Genomic DNA, 9,404 nt, shown 5'->3' with positions numbered 1-9,404 from the left:
GAAATTAAATATGCAGTAGATTTGCCCAGACTTCTAGTTTTAGGATAGTAAACAGTTCTATTGTTAAATCAACCACATTAAAACTTGTTTCTTTCATTGCAGTAGTCCCAGTATTCTTTAAAGTAGCTCTGGAATATGGACATCTTCCCGTTTCATGCACTTCTCTGTATCCTGGAGTGGCACAAGGGTGGCTTATGCCCATGCATTTGTGTTGTTTCACGCACATTGAGTTCCCATACAATGACATCTTTCCTCTTCACTTGGAACTCTCTTTCCCCTGAGCTTGATCCTGCTCATTCCAAATGCCAGTGGTAACAACTCAGGGGGAAGAGCCATGATTCTTTTGCCTATCTTAGCAGTGTTGTCTGTAATATCATGTGCAATTAGAAGATCTGGAGTTTTCTCTAAGTTCTTAAAAGTATCTGTGGACATGACATACACACCCTAAGTTAACCCCCAATGATATATACCACTTGTAACCCCCTGCTCTTGAGTGTGTGTGTGGCAGGGGAGACCTGTGTCTTGCTTCTAACCAAGTCAATAAAGCAAAGGTGATGATGGGATTTTACTTCTGTGATTATGTTTCATTATCTGAGACTATTTTAGCTGACTGGAGAGACTTTTCTCCCTTGCTGGATTGAAGTCAACCACCGTGCTGTGAGAAGGCTATATGGCAAGGAATGATGTGCAACCTCCAGGAGCTAAGAACAACTCCTGGAAGCAAGAAAATGGGGGCATCAGTCCTATAACCATGAGGAGATGAATTTTACAAGCAATCTGAAGAAACTTAGAAACAAATCTTTCCCTAGTCAAGCCTCCATATGAGAATCAAGCCCTGGTTGACATCTTGATGTAGCCTTGCAGAGAACCCAGCTAAGCTGTACCCAGACTTCTGACCTACAGAAACTGTGAGATAGTAAATGTGAAATGTCTCAGGCTGTTACCTTGTGGTAATCTATTACATAATAAAAGCTAGTAGAGTGGAAAAGTAGCCAGTTTTTAATTTTTTTAAACATCTACAAACCTCAGTTTTTCATCAGTAAACTGAGGAGTATGAAACATGACATTCTTCCTTTTTTTTTTTTTTTTAATGACATTCTTTCTTAATCTTTGCTTTAAACCCTTGTCTCCATTTGATAAAATTGTACACTGCTCTGGAGATCACTCTACTTCCTCCACTTCTGTAAAGAAGTAACACCTTCTATTTTGTGGAATCACCAATAAAAAGAATATACAATTTATCTTTGGGCTTACTCCACCAACCTTGTAGTTCTAGACAGTTTTACTTTCTAAGCTTGAATGATAAAAAAAATAATGGCTAAGAACTTATGACCTTAAATGAGCTTTTTCCAAACTACATGTGGATTCATCCTACCTTGATATGGACACATGCTCATTACAAATCACTGGATTAGTGGAACCCTGAGGTCCTTTCCAACACTAACACTGTGATTTTGTGGTTTAAATTTATTTGAACCCATGTGATACCGAAACAAACAGTGTCTAGGATACTCAGCTTCCCAGTCACACTGCCTGTTTTCATACCATGTGCTCTCCAGAAAGGATCTGATGTTATATGTTTATGACTAGGTGATTTTGATCAGTCAATGAACCACACCTGTCAGTGGCTCTTGAAGTTTAAGCCTAAACTCTACTTGTGGAATGAAGGCATCATCTCCTTTACTGAAGTACCCTGAAGAAAGGAAAACTGGATTTGTGGCCTCTCTGAAATCATAGCTTGAAAGCGGTGAACAATTCCACCAACACATAGAACTGGCTCTAAGGATTTTCCTAGGATTGTCTGATTATTTACCTGCTATTCAGAGCAGCATCTGACCTCTACTTACTTCAAGAACCTGCACCCATCAACTGATCATATAAATATGCAGTGACAACTCTAAGTTTTCCTATATAGCTGTTGCCTGGTTGTACACAAATCATGTCTGTCTTACCTTGGGTGGTATAGTTAGGATTAAAGTTTGCCTCCTTTAATTATGCATTTTATTTGGAGATTAAAGTGCACCATTTATGCATAACTTGGTACACAGTGATTCAGGATTGGTGAAGAACTAGAAAGTGAAATCAACCGAGAACCCATGTGCTTAGTAAATTTCCTGGAGGTTTCAGATCCATATTTTAAAATAAACAAAAATATGTTCGTAAATTTGGAGGTAGCCTGTCATACCATCCTAGATTTGATTCCTGGATCAGACACTTACCAGTTAAGTAGCCTAGAGCAGGCAATTTTATATCACTGCACCTTAGCTTACTTATGGTTAAATTACAGATTTATGACTGTAACAAAATGAAGAATTTTAATTTTCTTAGTAGCTAGTGCAAAGAGATTTTTAGATTACTGTGGCATAGAAGAAAGTCCAACAATGGGGGCCTAGGTTGCCAGTGGAAAAAAGACGCTACATTACATAATCGGGAGATTGAGAAAGGAGGGTTGGAAGTGAACATACAGGATGAGGCAGATCAGGAGAAGATGTGAGTCAAATGAGGCTGCACATGAAGGAGCCAAACTCTCCTGTCTTATCAGTGACACCTTTGCTAAAATCTCTATTGCTCAATAATTCTTTCAGTATAAATGGATTTGTTTTCTTGGAAAATTTAAAGCAATGATGTTCTGCAATAATGTTTGTGAGGAAAGAAAACAGAGAGATGCAGAAAAAACAAACCTCTGATTTACATAGCATCAACATCTTAATGGTATTGTGAGGGCGAATCCTGATAGGGTAAGTAAAGTGCTTACTCAGCGCAGTGCTGGGCACACCTGCCTTCAATAAATGGTAGCTACCAGGCCTGCTAATCACCACCTTGTGTTCAGGAAGATCACAACCCCTGTACAATGATAATTAAAATTTCCTTTTAAACACACAGTGATGCAAAAGTTATATCGACATATAATAACAACAATTAAATTAAAATTGCAAGCAAAAATAATATATTTAGCAACACATATTTAAGTGAGAAGTACAGTAGCCCTTTGGGAATGAAATCTTGATAGAAAATTAGAGGATAGGAATCTTTAATAAAAGAAAGATCGAGCAATCCCCAAGAATATGTAAGAAGGGGCAAAAATCTCTTATTAATCAAGTAGGACATGGTGGATTGTCAGTGAATAAAATCTTAATTTGCATCATAATAAGTAATGTTGAGTTATTGGTTTCTAAGTTTCTCCTAGCTACTGAATGATTTACTATGTCTCACATCAATACTTTTAAAAGAAAATTTCCCAACGTTAAAATGTGTCACAGCTGGTTAAAAAATATTCCCATCTGGCATCATAGTTGGAGTTTATTTTTGTGCTAAGACGTGGACATGATAAAGAAGAGTTTGCCAAATTGCCTGAAAATGATAAAGTGGTGGTTGAAAGAAAAGAGAAAAGCCACCAGGAAGGCAAAATTTTAAAACTCTCATATAGTGCTGCTAGAAGTAAAATTTATTCAAGTGCTTTGGAAAAACTTTTGGGGAGTATCTTCTAAAGGTCACTGTATAATTACATTATTAATGTTATTATAAGATAATTATAACTGTTATAATTCCCTGTGCTATACAATATATCCTTACAGTTTATCAATTTTATACATAGTAGTTTGTATTTCTTAATCCCATACCCCTAATTTGTCCCTCCCCTCTTCCCTCTCCCCTTGGTAACCACTAGTTTGTTTTCTATATCTGTGAGTCTGTTTCTGTTTTGCATATGCATTCATTTGTATTATTTTTTAGATTCCACATTTAAGTGATACCATATAATATTTGTCTTCCTTACCTTTAGAGATAGCAGGGACAGTATGTATATATTTTTATCCTTGAAAAAAGAAGAAAGGAAACATCCAGATGCTTAGATTTTGTCTAGAGTTCTAGATTTTTAGGTTTTTAGACATTCAGTTTTTTAGGTATTCTAGAGTTCTAGGTTTTTAGGAAATCAATTGTACTGGACTGTGATGTCAACTCAGCATCACTGCCAGCGATTCTGGAACTCCCTTGTTCAGAATCCCCTTCCCCATATAATTTTGGGTAATAGAATACCAATGAGAAGTACTTGCTTTGGGACGCAGGAGAAAAGGAGAAGTCAGGGTCTGCTGGCAGCAGTAGTAGAATCACCCACTTTGGTGCCTTATTAGGTTGCTTGGGCTGCCATAACAAAATACCACAGAGTGGGTGGCTTAAACAACAACTATTTTTTTCTCACAGTTCTGGAGCCTGGCAAGTCTAAGACCTGCAGTGTGGGCTCACAGGTTGGAGATACAGGAGAGCCAGTGGTGCACATGAAGTCTGAAGGCAGTCAGCTGACAAACTCCTTCTTACTCAGGGAAGACAATCTTTTAGTTCTATATAGGCCTTCAACTGATTGAATGAGGCCCACCCATTATGAAGGGCAATCTGCTCCACTCAGAGTTCATTGATTTAAATGTTAATCTCATCTAAAAATACCTTCCAAGTTAACATATGAAATTAACCATCATGACATCCTACACTTAAATATAAATAATCTAATGTATGTTTGGGTATTAACTTCTAATTCCTACTCACAGAACAACTGGCTCTATACTTGGACAGGTCTGAGTAAAAAGATGTGCTTGTCTTATTCCTAGTTTTTTCATCCTAGTTTTGCTTCATCTTTCTACATCTTTTGTTAACAGTAATAAAATTTCACTCCCTTATATGCTGTATTATACTAATTGCAAGGAATATGTCTACAATTATGAGGTTTACACATTATTTATAGTCTTCATCAACTATTTATTTTTAAACTTCCTGGGCAATCCCTGCTATTGTAATTATGGCACCGCCCTATGACAAGCTAGAGGTTATGGAAGTGCTCAAACAATGTGTGATAATGCCTTCTGCAGTTTCCTGTCTGGGGTATGCCTTTACTTTCTGCCTCTGTGATGTGATCATAAGAAGGATTAACTATTTTAGCCTGTCTTGCCTCTAACTGAAAGGAGAACAGATCCTCTAGGTTGGCTTGTGACTACACAGCCACCCTTTTCTCTTTGCTTTCTTTCTCCCCAGGGCACCAGGGACTTTGCTCTAGTGTGGAGAATTCAATTGTTGTTCTAATGAGAGCAGTCATGTCAACCTGAACTTATTTCCCTTATGGGATGGATTTACTAACTTAGCCAATTAGGGACACGTACATGTACACACATCTCATGTGTTTCTCATGAGATCCTTGTGGACAAGAGAAGTAAATGAGGACTGGGTGTGAGCATAAATATAAAAAGTTACAGTTGAGGGGGCTTCCCTGGTGGCGCAGTGGTTGAGGGTCTGTCTGCTAATGCAGGGGACGCGGGCTCGAGCCCTGGTCTGGGAAGATCCCACAGGCCGTGGAGCAACTGGGCCCGTGAGCCACAAATGCTGAGCCTGTGCGTCTGGAGCCTGTGCTCCGCAACAAGAGAGGCCACGATAGTGAGAGACCCGCGCACCGCGATGAGGAGTGGCCCCCGCTTGCTGCAACTAGAGAAAGCCCTCGCACATAAACAAAGACCCAACACAGCCATAAATAAATAAATAAATAAATAAATAAAATTAAAAAAAAAAAAAACCTGTGGTGAGGTCACACCTGAACAAGCAAATCAGAGTCTGTGGGAGGTCCACAAGTCTGTAGGGCAGCCAGCCAAGTTCCCAAACCACTGGAGAGTAAGACCCAGGAAACTGGTATCTCTCTACAAAAAAAAAAAAAAGAGAGAGGCTGCGATAGTGAGAGGCCCACGTACCACGATGAAGTGTGGCCCCCACTTGCTGCAACTAGAGAAAGCCCTCACACAGAAAAAAAAAAAAAAGAAATTACAGTTGATTGAAAAACCATGATCAAAGAGTATTGATTAAGGAATTGATGTCATCCCAAAATGCATGCTGTATGTATGGCTTGTCATAAAGTCAGTCTTCTCCAGTTCTGTGATTGCTCTGCCTGTGAATGGAGGAGAACTGTTTGAGATGCTGTATCCTATTTGGAGTCTAGTGGGAGATACTACATACAAAAGATAATAATTTAATAATGTTGTGGGTACAGTGATAAAGACACATATGTGGGGGTACTATGGTGGCCCTGAGGGAGGTACCTCCTTCACATGAGCAGAGTTGGGTGGAGAGAAGTGAGGGTCAGTCACAGCTTACTTCAGTAGGTCAATCCCAAACTGACCCTTAGTTTCTATATTTCAGTCACTAGATATATCCAAGTCCTAATACCAAACACCTATCAGTATGACCTTATTTGGAAATAGGACCTTTACATTAAGGACTGCAGACCCTAAATCCAATGACTGATATCCTTATAAGAAGGAGGGAGGACACAGACACACAGGGAAGTTCTTGTGAAGATGGGGGGGGGGGGGTCATGCAGTCCCAAGCCAAGGAGCCACTCAAGACACCAGAGGCTGGAAGAGGCAAAGGAGGATTTACCCCTAGAGCCTTTGGAGGTAGTGTGACCCTATCAACACCTTGATTTTGGAATTCTGGCTCTAAAAACTGTGAGAGATTCCATTTCTGTTGTTTCAAGCCACCAAGTTGTGTTAATTTGTTAGAAGAGTCCAAGGGAACTAATAGAGGCTTTGGTACGAGGAAGTAGGCTGCTGTTGTAAAAAAACATCTAAAAATATGCGAGTTGCTTTGGAATTGGATAATGGGTACAGGCTGAAAGAACTTTGATGTGTGTGATAGAAAAAGCCCAGACTGCATCGAAGATCTGATTAGTGAAAATAATGACATTAAAGGCAATTTTGATGAGGGCTCAGAAGGAAGTGAAGAGTACAGTAGAGAAAGTGTCTTGTCTTAAAGGATACATATATTGTCGTGAACAGAATGCTGATAGAAATAAAAATGTTAAAGTTATTTCTGGTAATGATTCAGTAGGAAATGAGGGACATGTTATTGGAAGAAAGGTGATTCTCATTATAAAGTGGTGGAGAACATGGCTGAATTGTATTCTACTGTTGGATGGAAAACAAGTAAAATGCAAAAGCAAAGAGAAGAATTGAAGAAGGAACTGCTAAGCAAAAAGGAAGCTGCACTTGATGATTTGGGAGGTTCTCAGGGTACCCAGGTTGCAAAGGATGCTAAAATAAGGAAATTCATTGTTGGGAAAGCATGCTCTGAACTGAAGCCTGAGGGTATGGCTGGGAAACCTTTTGCTGAAGAGACTAGGTATGTGACTCAGGGGTCTGATCAACCAATTCAGCAGGCACCAGTAATAGAGATGGGGTTATCCAGGAAAGATCTGTGGAGGACCTCCCGTCTAATGGTGTGGATCCCATGACATACATGGTAGGCCTACAAGGTTTTTGAGAATGTTGAAACACTGCTAGCTTGGACTGAAGGGGACTGAGACAGAGATACAGAGCAAAAGCCTCTGTGAAGACGGAGGCAGAGACTGGGGTCACGCTACCACAAGCCGAGGATCACCAGGGGCCGCCTCAAGCTGGAAGGAGCCAGGAAAGATCCTCCCCTAGAGCGTTGAGCAGGAACATGGCCCTGCTGACACCTTGATTTCAGACTTCTGGCCTCCAGAACTGTGAGAGAATTAACTTATGTTGTTTTAGGCCACGAAGCTTGTGGTGATTTGTTATGGCAGCTCTAGGAAAGTAATTTATTATCTATTACTCTTTTTCTGGTTCTGCCAATGCAAATGAGGGGATCTTCCACCTAAGCTCTAGCTCTGAGTACCTCTAACCCAGTCCCAGGCATATTTATTCTACCCTTGGATATTCCCAAGGAATAAACTCCCCACCTCCCTCCTGTTAACTGTTTTTGTGAACAACATACAAAGCATTATAAATTGTAACAAAGCCTCATAGACATCAAAATCTTATCATCTTGGCAACAATTAATTAGAGGTCATTTTAAGTGTTTTGAAAGACTTTAAAAAATGTACAGTCGTGATAATAGATTAAAAAACTACAGCTTCACGCCTCATAGATTAACTGTGTGGTTTCCTTTACTCATAGAACTACCTGTTAGATCTGTGGGAAAGAACTACAAGACAGAGCTGCCAAGTAAACTATGAAAAACCTAACAAACTTTTTATCTTAGGTATTGGCATATCCCAATGATCTGTACTGTTCTAGGGTGTGATGGCTTAGGAGTGAATATGATTTGAACCTAATACATTTTTAGAGGGTGTCAAATTCAGAACCAGGCAGATCCATCGCCTGACCCTAAACACGGTCCTAAAGTAAATCGCTTGAGGAAATTGGATCCCAAAGATTACAGGTGGGGAATTTTGAAGTGTGTCCATATTTCATTGGAGATCAAAGAAGCCTAACTGAAAGAATTGTGGGCTGACTCACACGATAACTTCTTTTTGAAAGGGCTACTTTATCTTGAAGATTATGAGTTTGGAGGAACTAAGGTGATTGGCAGTGGAAAGAATCAGAACATGTGAAATTCCTTAAAAATTTATTGACTTAAATAACTTTGTGTTACACATAATTAAAAAAAACCCTTTACACTTTGAAAAAAAAAAAAAAAAAAAAAAACTACGGCTTCTTGTACATACCCTATTGGTAGGGTAGGGAGAAAAGAACAGAAGGGCTGGGCATATTGGAGAAAGGTAGTGAATCTTTGCAGTAAATTTTATGGATGTTATATTCACACTCTGATTACAACAATATATTATAAACTTATGCATGGATAAATCTTTTAACTATTAGAGTAAAGTTTATGGAACAACAAAGTACTTAATGATAGTTCACTTTCTGGATTCCATCATGTGTCTTATGCACATAATAATTGTAGCGACAATAATGATTCCCACTCATATTTAACTTCACAGTATGAGAAAGGTTTGTTAATAAATTATGTATCTAGGTGTCTACAAAAATGGATTCTTTTTTTTTTTTTTTAAGTTATACAATTTTTATTTATTTATTTATTTATTTATGGCTGTGTTGGGTCTTCGTTTCTGTGCGAGGGCTTTCTCTAGTTGCGGCAAGTGGGGGCCACTCTTCATCGCGGTGCGCGGGCCTTTCATTATTGCGGCCTCTCTTGTTGCGGAGCACAGGCTCCAGACGCGCAGGCTCAATAATTGTGGCTCACGGGCCTAGTTGCTCCGTGGCATGTGGGATCTTCCCAGACCAGGGATCGAACCCGTGTCCCCTGCATTGGCAGGCAGATTCTCAACCACTGCGCCACCAGGGAAGCCCCAAAAAATGGATTCTTACAACAACTCTGTGTGGTACACAGGGGAAGTGTTGTTATCTCATTTTACAAATAAGGAAACTGAGGCACGGGCTTTCCAAGTTCATAGAGCAAGTATCAGAACATTGACCAGAACCCAGTCCCCCTGATTCCAGCCAGTGATCTTTTGGTTTCTTTCTGCTGACTTTGGAAAAGGTGACCAAATTAAATGAATCTAATAAAGTTACACGTTTATATATTTTTACCTATTCTTATTATAT

The 9,404-nt window shown here is 39.4% G+C and overlaps 1 pseudogene; it reads left to right on the top strand.

The window, feature by feature from the left end:
* The first annotated feature begins 7,835 nt into the window (after positions 1 to 7,835).
* On the top strand, positions 7,836 to 7,993 carry LOC118901371 (annotated as a pseudogene).
* Positions 7,994 to 9,404: the final 1,411 nt, after the last annotated feature.

This window comes from Balaenoptera musculus, chromosome 9 (genome assembly GCF_009873245.2).
Source record: "Balaenoptera musculus isolate JJ_BM4_2016_0621 chromosome 9, mBalMus1.pri.v3, whole genome shotgun sequence".
Lineage (NCBI taxonomy): Eukaryota > Metazoa > Chordata > Mammalia > Artiodactyla > Balaenopteridae > Balaenoptera > Balaenoptera musculus.
Note: the sequence above shows the minus strand (reverse complement) of the source record. Positions and strands in the feature narration are given on the sequence as shown.